The sequence below is a fragment of the Maylandia zebra genome, linkage group LG15, assembly GCF_041146795.1.
Source record: "Maylandia zebra isolate NMK-2024a linkage group LG15, Mzebra_GT3a, whole genome shotgun sequence".
NCBI classification, from domain to species: Eukaryota; Metazoa; Chordata; class Actinopteri; order Cichliformes; family Cichlidae; genus Maylandia; species Maylandia zebra.
Window position 1 is genome coordinate 39,236,437 of NC_135181.1, and position 24,782 is coordinate 39,261,218.

A 24,782-nucleotide genomic window follows, 5' to 3' on the forward strand; every position below is an offset into this window, starting at 1 on the left:
TGTTTGCAACCGCTCCTGTGCTAATTCAGCCCGACACCAGCAAGCCCTTCATCGTAGAGGTGGATGCATCGGATGTTGGAGTGGGGGCAGTGTTGTCGCAACATACTGGTCCATCAGCAAAGTTACAACCCTGCGCTTTCTTCTCTCGCCGCTTGTCTCCGGCGGAGAGAAACTACGATGTCGGGGACCGTGAGCTACTTGCCGTGAAACTGGCATTGGAGGAGTGGCGGCACCTGCTGGAGGGGGCTGAGCACCCATTCATTGTCTGGACAGACCATAAAAATGTAACATACCTACGGAATGCAAAGAGACTTAATACACGCCAAGCCCGTTGGTCGCTGTTTTTTGCCCGTTTCAACTTTTCTATCTCATATCGCCCAGGTACCCGGAATATCAAGCCAGATGCTCTCTCCCGCCAGTTCGAAGCTGCTTCAGAGCAGTCAGGGGTGCCCTCCATACTCCCTGCCAGCTGTCGGGTGGGGGCTGTCGCATGGGAGGTAGACTCCGTCATTCAGCGGGCTCTTCAAGCAGAACCTGATCCGGGCACTGGGCCTGCTAACAAGCGCTATGTACCCACAGCAGCCCGCTCCAAGGTGTTAGAATGGGTTCACACGGCCAAGTTCGCAGGTCACCCGGGCCGAGGCAGGACGGCTATGCTACTGAAGAGACACTTTTGGTGGGAAACATTGGATAGGGACGTACGTGAATACGTAGCTGCTTGCACGGTTTGTGCTCGCAATAAGTCCAGGAATCACCGTCCTTACGGACTGCTTCAACCACTAACCATCCCACACCGGCCATGGTCTCATATTGCGTTGGATTTCGTTACGGGACTTCCAGACTCAGCAGGGAAGACTACCATACTTACCATAGTTGACAGATTCTCCAAGGCCGCACATTTCATAGCTCTAGATAAACTGCCCACTGCTTCGGAAACAGCTAAACTGTTGGTGGAACATGTTTTCAGACTCCATGGGATCCCTATGGAAATAGTGTCTGACAGGGGTCCCCAGTTTGCTTCTCAGGCCTGGAGAGCCTTTTGTACGGCCCTGGGGGCCAAGCCCTGTTTGAGCTCAGGCTACCATCCACAGACCAATGGCCAGACTGAGCGCCTAAACCAAGATCTCGAGAGCACTCTTCGCTGTGTTACTGCCCAGAATCCAGCCTCTTGGTCCACATTCTTACCGTGGGTTGAATATGCACATAACACACTCACCGCCTCAGCCACGGGTCTTTCGCCTTTTGAAGCATCCTTAGGTTACCAGCCACCTCTGTTCCCCGAGCAGGAGGCCGAGCTTTCTGTGCCTTCGGTCCAGCATCATCTACAGCGTTGCCGCCGGGCCTGGACGCGGACTCGTGAGGCGCTGTTGCGCGCTGTGTCTCGCCAATGCCACTACGCCAACCAGCGGCGCACGGCGGCACCTACTTACTCTCCGGGGCAAAAGGTGTGGCTGGCGGCTAAGGACATCCCGCTCCAGGGTACCTCCCGCAAGCTGTCTCCGCGCTATATCGGGCCTTTCGAGGTTGACAGGCTGATCGGCCCTGCGGCAGTCAGGCTTGCATTACCTACATCGTTGCGGATCCATCCGGTGTTCCATGTTTCGCAGGTCTAGTCCTCTGTGCCCTCCTTCCGACCCCCCTCCTCCCGCCCGGCTCGTTGATGGTCATCCTGCCTACTCGGTGCGGCGTATCCTGGACGTGCGGCGGTGGGGCAGGGGCCGGCAGTTTTTGGTGGACTGGGAGGGGTACGGGCCTGAGGAGCGCTCGTGGGTGTCTCCGTCTCTGATCTTGGACCCGGCGCTTGTTTCTGATTTTTACAGGTCTCGTCGCGTGTCCGGGTCTGCTCGGTCGCCGGGGGGCGATCGTTGAGGAGGGGGTACTGTCATGGTCCGGGTGAATACGGGGTGTTTCCACTCTGCTGGGCTCCACCTTCAGACGGAGACTCCAATCAGCTTCCACACCTGGTTCCAATCAAGTCACCTGCATATAAGACCAGCGTTCACGACAGACCCCTGCCAGATCTTCTGCTAACACATGTTAGTGCTAGGCCGCCAAGCCCTTGCGAGAACTCTGGATTACTGTTTTTTCTCCTCACCGTGTTTTCTTTCCTTTTTCGCCATAGGACCCATCTGCCTGCCTCCCTGCTCAGCTCCCCACTCCAAGCCTATTCTGGATCTGCTTTGGACCAACTGCCTCCCTCTGTGTCTGCATTTGAGTCCACACCCACTGCCTGGCCCTCTCGGCCGCAACAGGTATCTCTGTTTTGGAAGTTCAGTTAACGCTAGAAATGTGTTTTAGAGTTTGTACGTGCTTTGTCTCAAGAGGCCACTGCATATATTTATATATAAACATATATAAATAAACTTTTTTTTACATTAGTAATTCCTTTTGTGCATAATTTTATATTATTGTTAATAATAAATTAATTAAAGCAACAAAACAACCTGATGAGCCGGTTGGGAGCCGAAAGAGCCGGCTCTTTTTAGTGAGTCTAGCCGAAAGTGCCGGTTCTCTAAAAGGAGTTGGAAATCCCATCACTAGTGGTGAATGACCTGCGCAAGCCGGTAAATGAAGTCTCAAAGAAAACAATCACTAGAACCCTGCACAAGAATGGACCGCAAGGTTGCTGATCAAGAAAAAGTCCACTTCTGCAGAAGAGACACCTTAAAGCCAGTCTGAAGTATACTAAGGACAGCCTGGAGAAGATTATGTTTACTGGTCAGATGAGATGAGAAACCCAAAGAACACCTGGGACTAAAACATGGTGGTGGGAGTAGCTTCAGTTTATTTGGAACTGGGCAATTTTATCAAGGTGGAAGGACTGTGAAGAAGGATATATGTGAAGACTTTGAAAGAAAAACTCAAGCAGTGAGCAGCAAAGCTGGTTTTGGGTCATCACTTTCTCTTCCAATGCAACAATGACCCAAAACCTGTGCTGCTACTGGTTAAGAACGACCTCAAAGTAAGAATGTAAGGCCTAACTTTAATCCCACTGAAAATCTGTGGGGTGAACTGAAGACCCATGTTCATGCCAGAAGACAACCAAATCTGGAGAAGCCTGAGAAATTCTCAAAGTAGAATAGGCTGGTATTGCACAGGACACGTGTGTGAGACTTTTTGTGAGACATTTTTAAACTACAACAAACAAACTACAGGCTGTACAGAACGAATACAGAAAAAACTATTACTGTACCATTGAGAGATTAATAGTTTTAATCCTGGTAGTTTTTGTTTTTTGTGAAATGATATTGTTCCTGTGTGCATGCAAGTAAAATAATGTAAACATCTAAAAATGAAACCAGGATGTTTGGAAAGGCTCTGTTAAGAAATTAATTCCTTTGGAAATACTTAATAAAAAAATCATAGGGTGAATAATTCTGTCCTCAGCTGTAAGAGTAATTTCAAATAGGAAAGCATTAAAATCCTGCAGGTTTATATTGGACTGACTTTGGACAGATGTCTGCCAAGTCTAGTTGTACTGAGGAAGTTAACCGTACATCACGTCCTCTGAAGATAACGCATTTATTATCAGTTTGGGACCTCATGATGCAGTCTGTTGACTTATGTTCCAAGGCAACTAATAATTTTTTGAGTATTCAATACGACATGGTTATCAAAGTATTTGTTTCTTTTCCACTATCTTTTATGTATGAATTCAGATGCATTTGAAATGGTATTTTAAGTATCTTGTATTTTAAAGCAGCGGTCTCCAACCTTTTTTGTGCCACGGATCGGTTTATGTCCAACAGTATTTAGACCGGCCTTTAAGGTGTCGAAGGTAAATACAACAAAATAAAAACAGTATTAAAAAAGATTTATTGATAGCATATGGGAAAAGACCCAGGGAAACCGAGTTAATGAAAAAAAAAACAATTAAAAAAATAACGATAAAAACTGATAAAAACCCTGAAAACCATGCACTTCACACCCGAGCCACAATTCTCACGTCCCGGTACCAAACGACTCATGGACCAGCACCGGTCTGTGGCCCGGGGGTTGGGGACTGCTGTTGTATAGTTCTGAGATTGAATTCAGCCAAATTCAATATGTCCTCTGCTCTCAACCCAAAGTGTACATATGCTTGTAACTAAAGCCTGCTAAAACATAATTGGCCCGTAGTTACTACTGGAAGCACAAACAAGTCAAAGCATAAAATTTTGGGTAGCAAAAACCTTTTGTACAAATTTTGCTGTTCTTACGTATGCAGATTAACTATGTTGCCAAAAATACCTTTAACTTTTACCTTCCGGTGCTCCAGTTACTTCCATGGCCTCAGGTGTATAAAGTCAAGCAGCTACACAACCAGACTGTTTATGCAAACATTTGTGAACTTGTTGGTCGGTCTCAAGAGCTCAGTGAATTCTAGTGTGCTACCGTGATAAGATGCCATGTGCAAAAAGCCCAGTCATGAGATTTCCTCACTTCTAAATATTCCACTGTCAGCTGTTAGTGGTGCTATAAGTGGAAGCAAGTGGGAATGACAGCCATGAAGTGGGAGGCCATGTAAAATCAATGAACATGCTGAGGCACAGTGCGCAGAGGTTACCAACTTTCCTGTAGCGTCAGTCACTACAGCCCTCCAAGATGGCATCGCATCCAAGCCTTACATCACCAAGCACAATGCATAGTGTCGGATGTAGTTGTTGTTGAGAACCGGTTCCCACTGTTTCAATTCCTTGGAATTGTTTGCCATTTTTGCAAACGATTCCTTTATCGATTCCAGTCGCCCCGAATGACGTCACCACGTTGCGGAGCGTCATTTACTTGGCAGGAAACATGGCGGCTCAAACGCTCAAAAGTTTGGTTATACTTTACGAGAACGGATGACAAAAGGGCAACTTGCAATACTTGAAAAGTAGATATTTCATTTAAGGGAGGAAACACTACGAATATGCAAAAGCATTTGCTCACAAAACACGCTATGACCTTAAATGAATGTCATGTTTTTAATTCCGCTCGACTCGTGAATCTCAACCCAGCAGCAGCGGTAACGTTTGCACGTCCTCTCCTGTTAATGCGGCAGGTAAATAATCAGCTAACAGTGCATATTATGTTAGCGCAATCTGCCTTATTACAAAACCTGCCATTACTGTGCATTTAGGTGACCATGATGAGAGAGACAGAGTCTGGCTCAGACTGGCAGTTCTCGCTCCAGTCTGCCGGTAGCGTCTCCTTTCAGGCCAGGATAGACGAACGTCACCGAGCAGTGACTAAGTTTGTGGTCAAAGGCTGCCACAGCAGATGCCCCGATTTTCGGTAAGTGAATGTGTTTAATTGTAGGCAGGGACATTACTGGATATTCTTGTGTAATTGCTACAGAATAATTTATGTTATACTTTGATATTGCTACAGAAGAATATTTATTTTATTATTTTACATTTACAATTTTTTTCCTGGGGACCCTGTGACACCCCATTGAAGAGCCGTAGGCTGGATCTCTTAAGATGTCACTGTTGGGTTTGTAAGGCCATGTTACTCCTAAATTTCTATCGTGTTCAAAGAGAAGATATAAAACAAAGTTCTAAGCTAATCAACCTTAGTGTTCTCCTTTTTTAAAAAGAATCAATAAGAGAATCAATAAAGAATCGAATCATTAAACAGAATCAAAAATGGAATCGGAATCGTGAAAATCTTATCAATACCCATCCCTACTAACAATACTTTTTAAAGTGTTCAAAAATGAATAAAAATGTAATATCTTTACTTTTTCTCCAAACAGATTCAAGTCATTTCTTATTCAGATTGAAATAAATCAGTGCTTAATAGAAAAAAATGATTGAAGCTGAAGAGACATTCAGAACTGTAACATCACTGCCAACTTATTATCACATTTTAAAATGCAGCCTCACCATTCTTCTCTGTCCTGCTCTCCGACACAGTCTGTCCTTCTCCGTCTTCATCACTTTAATGCCAAATTGTCTATTTGAAGTAACGACTGAGTGCAAGTTATTTATGAGAAAGACTGACAGAGGAAGAGAGGGACAAACGTGTCTTGTCTGGCCAAAATTCCACTTTCCCCAATTGGACAGCAGGCGGAGAGCTGCCCCCGGCTGACTGGAGCACCAATTAACATCCACAAAGAGAGGCATGAGGAAACCTTTCTAACTCAGTGCTGTGACCTGACATTCACCCATGCAAACTGTGTATATTAACAGCCTGCCAATGAGGCCATAATGAGATCACACCCAAGCAGGACAGAACTTTGGCACAGTATACTGACTGGAACTCTTACATGATCTTCAGTAGTCATGTTTTATAATATAGAGCTCACAAAAATATACGATTAAAAGTACAATTCCATGTATATTTCTTTAATGCTACAACAGGACACAGAGGCTTCTACTTGTATATATACTGGAGTTAAAAGCAAAAGCAAACTCACTGATGTGCTATTTTTAAAAACCTTTATTGGCTTTTCTTAATAATAAATATGACATTTTTTATTTGACTGAATTTTCATGTCATAGTCAGGTGAAAAACATTTACATAGGAATCTAGCACCCAGTTGCTGCTAATGAAAAGCACTTGATTAACTGATTCTCAGTGTTATGGTGTGACCACCTTTATTAAAGTAAAAGTTTTTGCATTTCGCAGGTCTGAAGCCTTCAGTTGTGTGCGAACACAAAGGATGGACATCACCACAAATTCACCCCAAGACCGGATTGTGCAATGCTCAAAGAAACAGCAAAAATCCCAAGAGCTACATCTCAGACTCTGCAGGCCTTGCATTGTTCGCATTGTTAAATATTAAAGCTCATGGAACAAGCTTTTGTTCCATCCAAACATGTATGGTTTGTTTGGATGAATTGCCAGGAGAAAGCTGCTTGACTATAAAAAAAAAACACAAAAACATGGCAGCATGGTTTAGGTTTGCAAACTGCATCTGAGCAAACCACAAGACTTTAGGAAAAATGCCATCAAAGTGGAGATTTTTGCCCATAATGCACAGTTTCATGTTTGTCAAGAACCAAACACAGCATATCAGCATTACCACATGTTTAGGATGGTGGTGAAGGGGTGATGATTTGGGTTTGTTTTGCAGCCACACGACCTTGGCATCTTGCAGTTAGTGAGCTGACCATGAACTTCTCTGTATACCAAAGTATTCTAAAGTCAGAAATAACGCCATCTGTCTGACAGTTAAAGCTTGGCTGAAACTGGATCATACAACAGGAAATGATCCTAAGCACAGCAGCAAATTCAGTGGCAGGACTTTGAGAGAGCTGTGCATAAACAAGTACACACAAACCTTAACACACTGAAGAGACCCATACCAGTTATTAGAAGACTGTCATTTACTTTAATATTCTTTCCAAGAAACAAAGAAACGTGTTCTGTAAAAATAAACGTAACTTTTTTAAAAGTCATTTGGATTTTCATCTTAATACTTTTGACATTTAGCCAGCACAAAACTCTTGTGATACACTAGTTGTTGTTAGTCAAGTTCGAGCTATTAAAGATGACGTAACCAGAAAACATCTTTTAACCCGTGCCGTAACCTGCACCTCCCAAGACATGTCACTACACGTTGAGTTGACTCACCTAACACTGACGTGGATGGTGTGGAAGATTGCGGTGTAGAGTTATGAGTCATTTCCAGTTATGTTGTAAGTTAGGACGTAGACTTCCAGTAGAATCAAATACACAACCATAAATAACTACACAAAATACAACATAGATAACTATGCAAACTCCTTCTTTTGCTGTTTTTATGGTTCCACTTTAGCGGTTCTTACTCAGACACTTAATCAGAAACTGAAAATATAAGGAAAAAAAAGTATTTTTCACACTATAAGGCGAACTTAAAGTCCTTTAATTTTCTCAAAAATTGACAGTCCGCCTTATGTATGAATTCTGGTTGTGTTTACTGACCTTGAACCAATCTATGTGGTACACGGCACAAAATATGTCAAAAAATGTTTTAGTACGACTTTGGTAAGCTACGAAGCCGCACCACCTGATGGATTGTCGGACCATTACTACTACCATAGTCAGGAGCCTCGTGGAGTCATCTGGGTCCAAATTCCGCTTCAGGTCATAAAGTCAAAGGGATATTGTGCCATCACTGAGAGTTAAAAGTGGTCTAAATTCTTTAGCTGCCTCCCATTTAACATCCAGGGACCCATGAAAACTGAATTTATTAAATTTAACGGAGTTAGAAGCTAGCGGAAGTTAGCTCGCTAGTTTCCACCTAAACATGATATAGCATGTTCTGACTGAGAGATTTCTGAACAAATGCAAATGTGCAGCTCTGCTATCACTTTCAACATAAATGAAGACAGAAAACTAAACAGCAGTGACGTTTGTAGGGTTACTGAAGTTGGGCTAGCTGCTATATAATGATGTGCTATGTAATCGCTAGCTAACAGCTATGTTAGCATAACATAAACACAGTGAAGCTGGAGGATGAACACTAACTTTTTTCCACTCGATAAAAGTTAACCTGAGGGTTCCTGATGGTTAGGGACAAATGCAATCTGCATGGCAGGATGCTGTAAACGGACCAAACTTCAGTCAGGAGAACAACTGAGATAATCCTCCCACAATACGAGGTTAGTCATTAATATACTGCAACAACATGGGAATAGAGCAGCTGTGAGAGAATTCAACATTAATGAATCAATGGTGCGGAAGTGGAGGAAGCAAGAAGAATGATTTGAGTAAAGTTTGACTTATCTGACTGTTTGGTTTCACTTAATGCACCTTATAATCCGGTGCGCCTTATGGTCCAGAAAATACAGTTTATATATGTTCAAGTGATTGAACGAACCACCTGGCAAACTGTAAAGAAAAATGAACATTAAGGGCTTGCAAATCGCTAGCATTTATTAATATTCATTTTGGAGTTCATGTTTCTATGACTTTGATACTTCCCATTATAACCCCTGGGAGCCCAGTTGAACTGAAGTGTGCAAAACATGCCGGAGCAGTTATGAAAAACAGTTATGCAACTGTTGAGTCCACATAAAATGCAGGAAATACTACTGCAGGAATGTGGAGCACTGTTGGTGTTGCAGGTGGAGCTTTCCATTCAGCCTTTTTGAAATGAGAGAGAGAGGGGGGGGGGGGGGGGGGGGGGGGTTGCTAATTCATATGGTGCTCAGTGCTGACTGACCTGAAAAATAAGTACAAAGTGTTCCCTCCTGTCTTGCTGCGGAGATCCGTGTCAGCTCAACAGTCTGTGGAGATGTGCAAAGATATGGTGCCCCTTTCTTTTGCTTTCCTTCCTTGTGTCTCTCTCCTTTGCTTACACCCCCTCCTATCTTTTATCTCCTCCATTAAAGAGCTGAAATTAAATCTTTGGCAAAGCTCCTGCAGTAATCCTGGATTCCAGGACTCTGCACTTAAACTGAGGTCGGCCTGAGATCAACCTATTCTCTTTTAGTCTCACTGTGACTATTTTGTTTTGTCCTCTTGTTGTACTGTACAAGAAAGACAGTAACTGAGAGACATGAACTGTTTTTTGTTTTGCTTTTTGTCATGCCAATCCTATTCATCCATGTGTTACAGGAAACTCACGAATCATAGTTTGATACAGTGTTTATGTGGTTCTCAAGTTTCACTGATACATAATAGCAAAGAAAGAAAGAAAATCTCCTAGAGTGAGCAAAGTTTTAACAAAAAGGCAGAAATAAGGAATTCACGTTCGTCCCCTTATTTAAGCTCATAAATCAAGACTACATTCTAAATAGATTATAACTGTTTAATATAAAATGGGCATTAAAAAGATGCTTCACAATAACTGATGGGGCGCACAGTTTTGATACAAGGAATGCATGCATCAGGTCTGCCTCGTTATCTTCTCAGATTTTGCTTCATTGATATAAACAATTCTGCAGATTCTGCAGATATAGCAGAGGTTCACCAGCTAAAAAGTACCTTGCATGGCGTACGAGCATTTTAAGACGCTTTTGCATTGTGTGCATGTTTGAAATTTTTGACTGGATGAACTGAAGTGACACACGATAATCCCGACATAGCCTTAGAGTTCTGTTTACATTGTGCCATAAAGGGCGATATGAATCGTGTGGGGAGCATTTGGAGACTTTCAAAATAGCAGGAAAAACACGTTAAATTCACAAGTGAAAGATGCTGTGTTAAACATGTTCATCAAGGAGGAACTGACATATATTTCCTTGGACCAATTATGTCAGTGGGCCCAAGTTTACATCAGAAGATTATGTCATCTGGTTTAGAAATACTCAGCTTGTTTGCACAAGCGTATTTTTAGCCTCTTGCTCAGACAGGAGAAACACTCCTCTCACTCACTGCTATGAGAACAGATCACCCCAGTAGAGAAGTGAAAGTGATAAAGTGGTGCAAAATTCATCGCCACACCAGCAAAGCTAACTATGACAGCAAAGTCATGATACAATTTCTTGACACCTTCCATTCTCCCATTCACTTCCAAACTGAGCAAAGAAGGAAATTTGTAGCAAAAGGTCTTCACGTGTTTCCAAGTACTGAAGTTCATTACACTTTTACTCACGTGACAAGAGAATTGTTGCACCTCAGCTGGAAACAGTGCAGTGAAATATGCAGAGATTTTTTTATTCTGCTAGAGCAAGTCTAAATACAAAAATAACTTGGCTAGGACCTGCTTACAGAAATGGGGCAGCACAGTGGTGCTCGGGTTAGTTCTTTTTCCTCAGAGCAAGAAAGTTGTGGGTTTGAATCCACTGACCAGCCTGTGTCTGGGTGGATTTTCTCTGTTTTTTTTTTATAGATTTTGTTTTTCAGGTTGTGTAGCTTTCCTTCAGCTAATCTGGAGCTTTCAGTGCAATGCATTTAAGAAGTCTGCACTATACTAAAGACTGGCCCATACTCTTATCTATGAAGACATCTTCAATCCTTTTTTAATCAACAGCAACATTTACAGAACTATTTGGACTTGGAGTCAAATTCAACAGTAAAATCATAATCAGATATAATTGTCTGATGTCTATGAAGCTGTCTATTAAGGGGTTTGACAAAATATCCTGTTTATGCTCTTCTTTCATAGGACTAGCTCTGAAGTAACACTAAAGCAGTGTTACTGACATCTGCCTGCATGAATATGACAGGGATGAGAAAGAAAGAGAATGTGTGAACGCGGTACCATGTGGTGAGTTGCGTCTTTGTGGAATCAGCTGGAAGAGCAGCCAGCCTGTGGCACATGACATGAAAAATAATCTCACCTGACAATAATTTGTATTAAGCTACCATTCAGATTTAATTACTTCTTAACCCTTTAAGACCTACCATAGAACCAAGTCCGCAAGAGCTTATATTATATTTTTTACATGCTGCAGTGCCATCTTTGGGAGCATTTCAAGTTGCTATACATCAATACAACCATTACAGCCTAAATTCTAATAATATGTATACATTAAGTGCATAGTAATTACATAAATTGCAAAAAAAGTGCAATAAACTACAAAAAAATTGAAAATCATTTTTGTTTTTCTAACATATATTTCTAGTTAGAGAAATTTAAGAGGCTTATCCCTCAAAACTGTAAATACAAAAAAGTTGCACAAAATAGTTTCCCACCAAAGGAAATTTATTTTGAGTGTCTTCATAGTTTTATTTTTGAAATACACCAATTTTTATACACTGCAGGAAAAACAAAAATAAATATTATAGTGCAAATTTGCAAAAAAGCAGCATATGCATCAAAATAAACTATTTCCAGCAGTGCAATATGAGTCCTAAGCATCCCAGAAACGACACAGAAAGTCATAAAGTCAAACATAACTTTTAAAAACACCAGTGTAGGCTCATGAGGCCCTCATGGTAAAAAAATACATTTCCGCGAAAATGACGTCACTTCCGGTTTCGGGCAGGTGATGGCAGACAGGCGATCGTTCACGCTGACGTCTATTCCAACATAGGAAGTGTTACGAACAGCTGATTGGATCGGCAAAGTGTGTTTCTGGAATATTGTGTTTTTGTTGCTTTAAGTGCTTTTTATGCAGTTTTTGCAAAGCTATATGTGAAAGGAAACTGTGACCTAAGACAAGCTGATGGCATAAGATGTAAGTCCAACTCCTCCGGTTTCATATGCAAAAAAAATTATTGCGCTAGCTCACGTGGTTGCAGAGCTACCGGGATTTAAATGTAGTTGCACAAAACGGAGCGTGCCCGCTCTGACCGGTTTTAAAGGGTTAAATGAAGGAGCTGGAATGCCCTTCGAGGTCATTTGTGCCAGACTTTAAGGATTACTTTCCCTCGCTTTCTCAGTCACGTCCACTCCGGACTCGTCGCATCTCATTTCAAAACAGCAAGGATGTGATGCAACCTTGCTAATCACTGTGTGTCTCTATGTCCATCTTTTATTTACAGTATGTTGTGAACGGGCTACGTTTGACCTGATGCTTCCTGAAACTCCTCCAACAATTTTTCTTTCATTAATCTATCTAATATTTTTGATAACATTGTCTTTAGAATTACCATGATAGCATGCTGTTGTTGGCTGATACCAAATAGTGTATTGCTAAAAGAAAATGTGCTTTAGTATTTTTGTACATACACATAAAAAGACTTCTGACAGCATCTATTTGGCTCACATTTCGGCTCACTGAAGCATGGAAATGTCATGCCGAACAGTTTGGGTCGCACAAGGGTGTAACATTTTATTTGGTGGTATTTGATGGTTTGGGCCCCAGGAAGACTAGCAACCACTGTTGTGGAAGCTAATGGGGTTCCTTATAAATAAACAAATAAACAAACAAGCATATTGTAACACACTAGAGCTGGTTTCATCCAGGGAGTTACATTCTTATAGTTTTGCATTCTCACAAACACTGCAGTACATCACGTCAAGTGTAAGGCCATAACACAGACCCTCCTGAACTCCTCAGCTGGTCAAATTCACATGTAGCTCTACATATACAGCTGAGAATGACTACGAAGCTGGACTTCAGAGAGAGTGCTGTGGGGAAAACAAGAACAAAAACTCCCAACAGCATTAACAGACAAAGGGCAACATGAACTGAACTGCTTCAGGAAAGTTCCACTCTGCTGTTTTGTAATAGTGTGTGGGCACGACTGTAGAGGATGAAGCCTGTGTGAAAAAAAACTAATTATGCTGTACTCAAACAGCCACGTGTGAGATTGTGCCTGGTCAAGCTGGCTGCACAGAAACGGTTGCTAAGGATTCATAAACACTACTATATTTTCAAGCCGAAACTTCAAAGAAATTGTTCACATGAACTTCACATTTGCATTCAGAGGAGCTTGTTTCTGTGACATTATCACAGAACTATGCAAACTGCACCTACACTGTAATTTAAAATGTGAATGAAAGCATATTTGAATCATTGTTTCCCTCTCAGCAGCTCAGTGCTATTTTGACTAAGTATGTTTTTTCACGCAGTGTCATATCATAATGAGAACATATACAGTCTGCTGACTGAGTTGAAAACAAGGAAAATATTGCACTACTTTTTCAAAACGGCATGCTCGGAAAGGAACTGGTTACAATTAAAATGAAAATGTGCTGCATGAACAAGATAAATACTTTGTGAACACCCACAAACAAGCAACAAACAGACTGTCAAGGGCACACAGACAGCTAAGCCAGAGAGACAGGGTTTGTGCATCTGTGAGTGCAAGCATCAGGGCTGTGGGGGGAGCAGGCACGACACCGGCACGTGTTATGGCCGCTTGCTGTGGCACCCTGGTGCCTTGAGGGAAGGGTGAAAGGGGCTGACTGATCACCTGCTGCACAGAGAGGCTTCAGTCAGCATTATACAGAAAAAGACAGTGATAGAGGGAAACAAAAAAAGGCAAGAGAACAGATGTGTAGAGATTAAGAAGAGAAAATAAATGCTAATCATAAGAAAAGGAATAAAAGAGATAACTAGGAGAGAAAGTGATTAAGAGAATGCTTATAAAGAGCAGGGAGGAGAGGCGATGAGACACAAAGACTCTCCACGTGATCATGTGGTCACAGAAAACAGGACGGAAAGAGGCATACAGCAGAATCTGCTTTTCAGCATCACGTGAAAAGATAATTTTCCCCTTTTGTTTCCCATCACATCACTGCATGTGTTCAGCACGTGTGCTGAAGGAAGTATTTTTACCGGGTTGTCAGAGTGACATGCTCCTTCTTCATTTAATTTAACCATTCAAAGATTTGACAGCTGAGTAATTGATGGCTCCACAGGAAAATACTTCGAGGTAAATGTTAAAGAAAAAAAAATTCCTTTGGGAAGTCTCCTTGGAGCAAAATACAAAGAAATAAGGAGTGAATTAAGACTTTTGCAAAGTACTGTACTTCTGACACCAGTTGCTAAACAGACTGAAACAGGCATCCAACCTATAGGCTGCCCTCCTGCTGTTTATGGGGCTGAATGCTATTTCTGAAACGGCATTTCCACCACAAAGCTGTAGGTTCTGATACAGATATCGCAAAGCACCATAAAAGGACAACTCAACAACAACAGAGCCTTTCATCTCAGCCTAACAGAAATTTAAATCTGGGTGCTTGTGATTACACGCTCTGTAATTAAAGTGTGCAGGTAGGTTGCCATGAAGGCACAATGACATAACTGTTAATCAGGCATACACCACAACCTTCAAATCCTTTAAAACTAAAAAAACAAGTTACAATAAGGGAAACTGAGATTGGAGCTTTCTATGGAAACTTAGCTATTATTTATTTTATATTTTAGGTTAGCAGGAGGCAGTGGTTAAAACATATATTTATTTTAAAGAGGCAAAAGTTGCAATTTTCTTTTAAGCTATAAAATGCTACACAGTACTGCAGGTCCTTTTTTTTTAAAGTAGCTTTTGCAAAGGATATAAAAACAGAGTAATTAGAGGAAAATAAATGTGCTTTCATCAATATTTTTAGTAACAAAATTAATTTAAATTACAGTTTATACTAGGAAAGCGTCGTGGCATAATGCTAAAATCACAGTTGTTCATAAAAAACAGGCAGAAAAATGTTTTCAGTTTTAAAAAAATGGATAGAAAGCTTCAGTTGGGAATTCATTAGCCTGGTGTTCAGAAGCACGACCGGTGATGAAAGCTCCTGCGTTACTCCTGCGTCCCCTGCGTCTGCTGTTTAACTGGGCAGTTACGTAGCAAAAGGACGATCCTGATTGCATCAAAATGGAAAAAATAGGGCTGCCAGGACCTTTAACGCTCACTGATGCACGCTTGCTCTTTTTATTCGTGGTTTAAGGGGAGTTGTGCCTTACTGTAGTCGACAGGTTGGCTCACTCATTTTTAACAGCTTTCTTGAATTTGGTGGACATGTTTATGGAGACAGTAGCTGAAGATGCTGCACTTAATCACTAGTTGAAATACAATAGCAGACTGTTATATGTAACAATAAATATATATCCAGCATTTAAGCCTAAGAAAACCATATGGAAATTATTCCACTCAACATTAGCATAACAATGTGGGAGCCAATGATGAAAATAATAGTACGGCTGAATATCAGCAAAGCATGTGTTAGGGACGAAAGGATCAGAGCGGGAAATGAAGAGCGCTGAAGAAGAGAGGGAGGCTGCTCATCGTGAATGATGGAAGCCTGGAGTCGTAAATGTAGGTCACAGACTCACAAATGTATGTCAGTGTGTTAAAAACAAGGGATGCAACCTCAAATAGTAGAGCACAAGACACAGAAACAAAACAGGACAACAAAAAAGAACGAGACAAACAAAAACATTTGAGAGCCAAAAGACAGGACAGAAGTAGGCAAAGGAAAAAGAGATAAAGTCAATTGAAAGAATGCGATTGTGCATTATATGGCAAATCAATGCTCTGTTTAATTATGTATGGCGCCGGATGGGCCAGAGATCACACTGTGTAACCATGCAATTAGCAGACCTGCATTGGGTCAGCCGTTCTCTGCAGGGAAATAATCAATAATGGAAAGTTGTGAAGATATAAACTTCACCTGTAAACGGACAAAAGAAGTTCAAATTCTTTTAATTTTACTGCTTCTTTACTCCATGTTTTTAACCTGTGCTATTTCCAGTTAATAGGCTAGAGCATTAAACATAATATTTACACTGTGACCTTTGCTCAAAAGAGAATGCCTGGAACATACGATAAGATTAATTGCATGATAATAGTATCCTAACCTATTTATTATGAGGTTACAGTCACTTTAAAGTCAGTATATTAAATGTCTAATTCAACGGTCATCAACATTTTTTGCGCCATGGACCGGTTTATGTCCGACAATATTTTCACTGATCGGCCTTTAAGGTGTTGCAGATAAATACAACAAATAAATGTAGTACTGGCACCAAAAAAGAAGATTTATTCATAACACAATAACACTAAAAACTGATAAAAACCCTGAAAACCATAAATTTCACATCTGAGCCTCAACTCTCGCGGCCTGGTACCAAACCGGTCCATGGCCCGGGGGTTTGAGGACCGCTGGTCTAATTGACAGATTTTAATGTGTTATTGTTAACAGGTATTGATACTAACACATTATTAAACTATTACTGATTGTTATATATTTGTTTCCACATTTCCCAGACCCCTTATTATCCCATAACATAGATTTCAGTGTAATATTACTCAGCTAAAACCATTGTTCATACAAAATATTACTTGGATTTTATTTAAGTAGTAATACTTAATGCTTATTTCTATGTTATTGCCTTCTAGTTTCTACATCATTTCCCCAGTATTACCACATCATTACTGAGCTGTAATGAAAAGTGCTACTAAAAGAAACTATAAAGGGAAGACAGGGCAGGAGATTAAAAACCAGCAAAGTGACCATTAGCTTACAGAAAAAAAGAAGGAAAGCCCTTTGTTCCACCATCATTATGCAGGTGGAAGGATGAAAAGATTATTTTCCCCCTTTGTTCCTCATCACCTTCATGTGTTCAGCACATGTGACGATGGAGGCGTTTTTACTTTGTTGACTGCGTCACGCTCACAGGATGTCACAGCATGGCTCCCTGTCCTGAGTGACAAGTGACTGATGCTGATGTGTTTCCCTTTGGTTTCTATATAAAAGTAAGCAAAGAAAAGAGACACACTTCTTTACTAGACTAGAATTCAGTAGAAGTAGAAATCAAAAACTAGCATGAAAAAAGCAAAGTGCATACACTTAAATGAAGTAGGGACCATTTTTGAAATTGTCAGATGTTTTACTGTGGGCAAATGCTGTGCATCTCCTAGTGAAATAATACAATAATACATGCTTGCTGGCCAATTTCAAATCATCAGTGTTATCTGCTCAATCCAAAGCCCTACATCACTTTAACAAACAGCAAGTAAACAGACTGAAACAACAGTTAATGTTAATAAATTAGTGACGGGCAGGACAGTATAAACTAAAAGTACCTTAGAACCACCAGTCTGGGTGTGTGGTCCAGGTAATCTGCTCTTTAACTGCACACTAACGGTCAAACGCTGATTACATGGTGCAGTCAAAGTGTGCGTCTACAAAGAGATTGTCCCGTGTCGTGAACAGCAACAGTGCTCCCATCAGGGTACAGCAGCGCCTCCGATAGGTGGCCCGAAGGGTGTCTGTGGCCTATTTTACGCACCGTGTGAACAGAACACAGTGTACAGCAGAATACACTGTGCTGCACAACTAACAAGCTCAGATCGGTGACAGTGCCTTCATATATATCAATTTATCAGTGATACAGGAGTATATGAGTGAATTATTACAGACATAGATGGGTAGACAGACAGACAGATCCATAAATAGATGAAGATAATATTCTGTCATGTAGTGCTACTGAGGCGTGTGTGTGTGTGTGCGTGTGTGTGTGTGTGTGTGTGTGTGTGTGTGTGTGTGTGTGTGTGTGTGTGTGTGTGTGTGTGTATTGCATACATTTATGGGTTTTTGAAGCAGTTGTGTTACAGGTTTGTGGGGTGTGTCTGACAAAGATGTTTAAGATTTCTCACATATCATCTTTCTAGATTTCAACCAGTACTGTCACACTGCATACAAATGCATTTAAATCACAGTATGTAGCCAACAAAGAGCAAGAAATCTCATTACTAAAAACAAAACAGTGTGTACACAAATCTTTTGCCTCAGAGGAAATTTGTTTGTGTATGTCTGCATAGTAAATCAGAGTTTTCATGGCTGGTGTCACTCGAGCCAAAGTCACAGCAGAGATGAGTGTTGGGATGGGGCACTGTGCCAGGGCTGAGCTGGCAGCTGCTCTGGGGCAGACGGAGGAAGTGGCACTGCCATGGGGGTGGCACGGGTGGTTGTACTGCTCTCTCTGAAATATAGTTTGAGTGTTTTGAAGCATCACACTGTGAAAAAGAGACAACAAAAAAGTCTGCATGTTTTTTCATCACAAGGTATCCCCTAATAGCACCATACACGCACATAAAAGCAAGACTTTAGAAGACAGATGAACAAAAACAGAGCGGCATGAACCTAGAACTGAACACAGGCTATAAAAATAGACTCAGAAAGGCATGACTGACACCTGGTATTGTCTTTATTACAAAAGCAACAGACAACATCTTACTAATGTATTAACTACTCGTGACATCAACATATTTGCAGCAGGACAGTTAATGTTGGACAGCTTTTCGCCCAGCACACCTCATATCACCAGTGAAAAAACTCTAAATATGGCCTGTCACCATCGGCTGGTGAAGGCATTTAGCACTACTATAGCTGCAAATTTCCAGTGTCGACCAACAGGACATTAAACTGTCAGATCATTCACAGGTTAACCATGCCAAAAGTCTAAAATGAATGAATAAAACCATCAATGTTTATTAGCTCTGTGGCATCATAAACCTTTATTGAACCCACAACACAGATGTGGTTTGCAAACTGTAAACTTCTTGTCTGTTTACAAAAAAAAAAAAACCCTCCAAGAAGTCTGGAGAACCATTCCTGTAGACTGTTTAAAGAAATTTAAAAAAACGTTTAGCTAAGAGTGTTCAGGCTGTGTTGAAGAATAAAGATGGTGTTTCCCGTTTCCCACATTTCAATAAATCACTAAACCTGTTTCCCATTTGCACCTACAAGCAGGCACGTGCAGAGGGGGGGGCTGGAGGGGCTTGAGCACCCACCCCTTTAAACCTCTCTGCACGGCCCTGCCTACAAGGTAGGATGGAAAGAAAAAAAAGGGAATGGGAAAATAAATATCTGGTTTTTTTTTTTTTTTTTTTATAACTCTTTATTTTGTACTTTTTCCTTTGTATTACATACGGACAAGACAATAATAATAATAACACAACAACAAACACACAAAAAAAAAAAAAAAAAAAAAAAAAAAAAAAAAAAAACACGAGAGGTCCCGCCCTATAAGGCTGACTGAGACTTATAAATTATCCATTTTGTCCACTGTTTTCGGTGTTTGTCAGATTTCAGTCTCAGAGTGTAAGTCATTTTTTCCATTGTATATATGTCCTCGATTACGTCCATCCAGTCTTCCAGTTTTAAAGGATCGCTTTTCAGCCAATTCTTTGTTATCACCTTTTTGCTTGACAACAACATAATCTTAAACAAATACCAGTCCTCCTTTTTTACATTTTCCCATATTCCAAAATACATTACTCGTGCCTCACACAGTACTTCATACCCCAGCACCTTCGTCATTGTTGCCGCGATTCTTTCCCAATATGGTTTAATATATTTACACTTCCAAAACACATGTGAGTGATTGGCGTTCCAGTCTCCACATAATCTCCAGCATTGTTGGGGTGTTTTTAACTGCTTGCTTTTGATATACGGAGTAATAAAAAACCTAATCACATTTTTCCAGCCATATTCTCTCCATCGTCTAGAGCTAGTGGAGTTATGCTGTGTGAGACATAAGGATCGCCAATCATCCTCTGACAACTCAATTTGTAGTTCCGATTCCCACTTTTGTTTAATATATAATGTTTCATTCCTATTCGAATTTTGTAGGCCATCATATAATTTCGACAGAATTCCTGATGGAAGATTTTTATATGCACCTGTTATTGTTCCTATTATACGATTTCTTTCTCTCGAAAGCTTCTTTCTAATTTCTGTATTGTAAAAGTGTCTTAATTGAAAGTACCTAAATAAATCTGATTTATCCAATCCGAATTGTTTCTGTAGATTCTCAAAAGATTTAAATGTTGTCCCATCTATTAATGTACACATTGCTGTAATTCCTTTATTGACCCATCTTAAAAATGTGCTATCCCATTGTCCACTTTGGAATTTTCGAGAGTATGCAGGCCAAATCAGCAATTTACAATCTTCTGTAATTCTATATTTCTTCATTATTGTCCACCAGAGTTTAATAGTAAATTCAGTGATGAGATTTTTGTTCGTGGGCTGGGTAGTTTCTTCTCCCAATCTTGCTTGTGGATGACATGATAGGCAATAATTTAACTCTATATGCTTCCATTTTGAAGTATATTCTGATGAACACCAATAAACAGTATATCTCAGCTGAGCTGCATAGAAATATTCCTTGAAATTCGGGAGGGCAAGTCCTCCTTTTTCTTTTCCTGATTGGAGTATTTTAAATCTTATTCTTGGCTTTATCCCTTTCCAAATAAATCTACTAACTAATTTATCCCATTTACCAAACTGTGCGTCTGTTATTTGGACTGGTAATGAGGTGAATAGGTACAATAACCGGGGAAGCACATTCATTTTTATTACCTCTATTCTTGAGCTAAGGTCCTTGACAAGCGGAGCCCATTTAATCAGATCTTTTTGGATTGTGTTACTAAACTTCACATAGTTTGCCTCGTATAAAGTACTTGTATCACTAGTTAAATAGACACCTAAGTATTTGATCTTATTTGAATCCCATTTTAATTTAAATTCATTTTGTAATAATTCTTTGGGGAAATAATTCAGACAGAGTACTTGAGTCTTTACGATGTTTAGTTTATATCCTGCGTTTTTACCAAAATATTTTAATGCTTTAAACAGCCAAGGAAAGGTCGTATCAGGATCCTGTAGATATATAATTATATCATCTGCAAAAAGACCTATTCGTTGTTCAAGTTTGGAAACAAAAACCCCTTTTAAGTCTGTACTTTGCCGTATATACTGAGCCAAAGGCTCAATATACAAAGCAAAAAGAGCTGGACTCAAGCAGCAACCTTGCCTAGTTCCTCTAAAGAGCTCAAAGCTGTCTGTCAAGTCCCCATTTATTTTAACTCTAGCCATTGGCCTATGATACAGGGATTGTATACACTTAATGAAGATACTGTCAAAGCCCATTCTCTTCAAAACAGCAAAAAGAAATATCCAAGAGACTCTGTCAAAAGCCTTTTCAGCATCTAAACTCACTAAGGCTGTTGGGATTTTTTCTCTATTAACTTCATTAATTATATGCAATGTACGTCGTATATTGTCTTGTGTCTGTCGCCCCTTAATGAACCCTGTCTGGTCTTCATCCACCAGGTCAGGAAGGAACAGCTCTAGGCGTCTTGTAATTATAGATGTAAATAATTTATAATCAACATTTAAGATGGAGATTGGGCGATAAGAATCACAGTTTTCCTTGTTTTTACCTTCTTTCGGTAAGACTGAGATGATGGCCTCTTTCCAGGAAGGTGGAATTTTAGCGTATTTTATTGTCCAATTAAAAGAATCTATCAAAATAGGGGCCAAAACCTCTTTGAAAGTCTTATACCACTCATTGGGGTACCCATCACTCCCTGGACTTTTATTCGTCTTCAATCTCCTTATTGCCTTATCCAGTTCTTCCTTTGTAATTGGTTTGGTTAATAGTTCATTTTGAGTTGTCCCTATTGAAGGGAGGTCTAACTGATCCAAAAACTCTACAATTTCTGGTCCATTTTTCTGATCCGGTTGACTATACAATGTTTTATAATATTCTTGAAAGGTGTTTTTTATCTGTGTTGGTTCATATAGTAGTTCCTTGGTATTTGGATCTCTAATCTTATTGACTGCATTAGTTATTTGCATTAATTTTAACCGTTTAGCCAATACTTTAGTTGCTTTGGAGCCAGACTCATAGAATGTTTGTTTTGTGAATCTCAGTTTCTTTTCTATTTCCTCCATAGTCAAATCACTTAGTTGTTTTCTTACGTTTTTGATTTTTTCAGCCAAATCAGGACTCAAATCTGTATGCTTTTTTTTTTCCAAATCCCTTAATTGTTGTTCTAATTTGGACTGTGTAAGCTTCTTCATTTTTTTGAGGTAGCTGGTCCTTGATATCAAATACCCCCGAGTTACTACTTTCACAGTATCCCAAATTATTGTTGGGTCTATCTGATCATCCTTATTGTGGGCAATACAGGTTTGTATTTCTTTTTTGATCTCTTTTACCTCAGATTCATTATTGAGAATACCAATGTTCAATTTCCATAATAATTTCTTATTCTGATTATGTAGGTGAATGGTCAAATGAATGGCGTTGTGATCCGACAAGTCGGCTATACCGATATTGCATTCTGTGACTCTATGTTTATCACTTCTATTTATCAAAAAAAAATCTATCCTAGAGTGAACCTTATGGGCTGCTGAGAAATGGGTATAATCCTTCTCCAGAGGGTGTAATTCTCTCCATACATCGCAGAGATCCGCTTCCTTTATTAATGAGTTAAGAGATTTAGATTTATTATCTTTGCGTCTTTTTTTGCTTGTAGTATCTTTAGTATGATTTAATATACAGTTCCAGTCGCCCCCACATATCAAGGTCCCTTCACTAAAGCTTATAATTTTTTCAGATAGTTTTTGATAGAATTTTGAGTTATCCTCTGGAGGGGCATACACATTTATCAGGGACACCACTTCATTATTAATCCTCCCTTTGACAGCAACATATCTACCCTCCTTGTCACAGATTTCCTCTAACTTTTCGAAATTTACCGTGTTAGCTAATAAAATTATAACTCCTCTTCGTCTGCTATTCTTACATGAGCTATAAAAAGAATTTACATAGCCAAGCTTTTTAAATTTTTCATGTTCTTCTTTTGACATATGAGTTTCTTGAATGAATATAATCTGTGCCTTGTGTCGTTTCAATTTAGATAGCAATCTACTCCTTTTAACTGGATTCCCCAGACCATTGATGTTGATTGAAATAATTTTTATTTTACCTACACCACTCATGATTCGTACAGTGTGCAATGATCATCCCCTCTAGTTTAAGAAAATAAAATAAAACAATATTACTAGACATTAAACAAAAATTAAACACAAACTTGCGACTCCCAATTAGTAGGAAGAAACTGTCTCCCACCATGACCCCGTTGGTAGATCTAGGGTAAAAAACCTCCGTAAAGGAGGGCCCTATGAAATATTTGAGAACTGAAGAAGTAGTTCCCAAATTATAGTCCAACGTATTTACCTCCATCCGGTGTTGCTCCTCCAGAACTTTGAATTTGAGAGGCCTATAATTTTCTGATCAGTAACAGGGGGAAGATATCCCCCGAACTAATCAGCATTTCTCTGAAATTCCTCCAATTTTTTTTTAACTCTCTGCCTCGGGGAAGAAATTTGCTCTCGATGGGAGATTGAGGCCCGTTTCCACTCTCGACACCTTCTGCTTAGCGCATCGTCCTCCTCAGATGCCGCCGGGATCCGGACATCGTATCCCCTCCTCTGCATCTCCATAGCCGCCTCTCGTACGTTACCGTAGTTTCTGACTCCGTCCTGCCAGTGGATCCGAATGCTCGTGTAGGGAGTTTGGAAGCGCACTCCCGCTTCCTTTAGTATCCGCTTAACTTCTCTGTATTGTTTGCGCTTTTGAACAATATCTGATGCATAGTCATGATCAAAGTAGATCGTCTTGCCATTCACCTGGATTTGCTTCTTTTTCCAAACTTCTCGAAGTATGAGTTCTTTCGTTGTGAATTCCTGGAAATTAATAAGAATCGGACGTGGGAATTCTCCAGGGCGCGGTTTCTGTACAGAGATACGATGGGCCCGCTGGATCTTAAGTTCTAGCCCGGCTGGTATAGGTATCTCGTGCTGTAGCAGCTCCGAGACAAAGTCTTGGACAGATCTCCCCTCGGAGCCTTCCTCCACTCCGACCAGGCGTATATTATTTCTGCGGGATCTTGACTCCAGGTCCACCAGCTTGTTCTGAATAAATTTCTGTGTTTTCAAGCTTTGGAGGAGCGCTTCAATTAACTCCATTGTCACATCTTCTATATTTCCCACTCGATCCTCGGCTTCCCCCACTCTCTTCGACAGAGTTTTTATGTCCTCCTTTATCTTGTCGAGCTTACCGCCCAATTCCCGCTGTAGCGTGTTAATGCCTTCTCTCAGCCTTTCATTATCTTGTTTCATTTCTGATTTCAATGATTCGATGGCTTTTAGTAATTCGCCAGCCGAATCTCTAATTATGCCATCGGGGCTCGTGCAGTCTTGTCCTGTTGCGTTGTTGGTATTTATTTTTGCGGCTTTATCATGTCCCCTTGGCATTTTGGCCTCCTTTTGCCTTATTCCTCACCAATTATATTCGTTTTTCTCAATTGAATTGTCTGTTGACGAGTTTTCGGTGTTTTAAATTCCTGATAGGGAGCTACCACCAAACGCGTCCACTCAATCCGCCATGACACCAAAAATATCCCACGTCCAAAAATATCTGGTTTTATGTTAGTCGTGCTAAACATACAACAAGATCACTCAAAGAGGACAACTCCCTTCGAAGGCTACACTTACAATATGCTGATGTCAGCCTGTTTTTAACAAAATGTTATGACACTAGCTTGTTATGGCTTCTTTGTGATGTCGCAGATCATCATACTAAAAATAAAAAGAGTGTTTTACAGCTTTCTCCGTGTTCTTTCATATTACTTGATAAGGTTTCTTGGGCCTGGGGTATTGTTGTGAAAACGATCCATAAGAAATTGTGGGTAATATA

At 40.4% G+C, this 24,782-nt stretch overlaps 1 long non-coding RNA gene across 1 annotated transcript; it reads left to right on the forward strand.

The window, feature by feature from the left end:
- The first annotated feature begins 1,896 nt into the window (after window positions 1-1,896).
- On the forward strand, window positions 1,897-6,835 carry LOC143412727 (uncharacterized). Its single transcript, XR_013093271.1, has 4 exons — window positions 1,897-2,036; window positions 2,123-2,252; window positions 5,102-5,256; window positions 6,595-6,835. It is a non-coding gene; the product is annotated as an uncharacterized LOC143412727 (long non-coding RNA).
- Window positions 6,836-24,782: the final 17,947 nt, after the last annotated feature.